This window comes from Odontomachus brunneus, unplaced genomic scaffold, assembly GCF_010583005.1.
Source record: "Odontomachus brunneus isolate Ranch 3 - 2012 unplaced genomic scaffold, Obru_v1 Obru_scaffold_033, whole genome shotgun sequence".
Classification (NCBI taxonomy): domain Eukaryota; kingdom Metazoa; phylum Arthropoda; class Insecta; order Hymenoptera; family Formicidae; genus Odontomachus; species Odontomachus brunneus.
Window position 1 is genome coordinate 2,448,908 of NW_022639483.1, and position 1,202 is coordinate 2,450,109.

Consider the following 1,202-nt stretch of genomic DNA (forward strand, 5'->3'; position numbering starts at 1 on the left):
AATAGCCGTTTCTTATTCATTTTCCCTTGTTTTCTTTTAAGATAGAAATACTAATTCCTGGACCTAATTTTGAATATTTTTATTGTTTTAGCCTTTAAATACGAATATTTAAACTTTCAACATAGAATGTATGTATATATTTAATACTTGTATATACATTTTATATTGGAAATTTAAATATTACTTAAAACCCAAAACAATAAGAATGTCTAAGGTTAAATACATGTCCGGATATTGGTACTTTTATTTTAATGCCTCTACAATAATCTACACATCGAGAAAAAGAGCGGTTGAGTTAATGAAAGTTAATAAGAGTTTGCATGAACCAACAAGATTCGTTCAGGTAAACATTTAGTCGATTGAACGAGTGGTACAGTTGCTGCGATGAGTCATCGATTGATTCAGTGATTGCGATTTAGTCAGTAACTGTATCAGCTTATTATTGCACTAACGCCTAATTTGTTCAATGGATAAAATATTTCCTTGAGGGCGGGTGATCGCCGACTTCGTCGACCCAACTCCATTTTTTCTCAGTACACATACATTCCATGTCCCTCCTCTCATTATGAAAGTAAATAACAAAAGACGGAGTCGCACAGCTGCTGCGCTTACTTGTTACACCATGCCGGAGCGCGACGCGAATTTACTATCGGCACCCGGAAGCTAATCCACGCCGAAGCGAGTGCTTAACTCGAATTTCATCGCGACGAAGTAATTCCACGCCGAGGAAAAGACTCCGCCGCGATGATTTGATTCTCGCGAGCCTCCACAGAGAGCCAAGATCTCGCAGGTAATGAGCAGCCGTTTCCAACTTTTCAACGTTTAGAGAAGCTGTACGAATTTTCCGGGGAAAGCTGCGTCAGTGGCGGCAGTAACGGCGGTGGTGGCGGCGGCGGCGGTGGTGGTGATGGTGATGGTAGTGGCGGCGGCGGTGGCGGCGGCGGCGACAACTTCCCCGGGCCGAGCGAATTGGTCTCCATGGAAACCATCCCGAAGCCAATCCGGGGTGCATTCGTACGTACATTTACCCTTGTCGTGGCGCGTCTGCAGCACCCCTCTCGGCATCCTTCGCCCCCATATACTCGCACCCTCTCTCGCACTCTCGCCTCCCCCGCGTAGCTCTACTGCGACGCTCTGTCTCTCTTTCTCTCTCTCTCTCTCTCTCTCTCTCTCTCTCTCTCTCTCTCTCTCTCTCTCTCTTT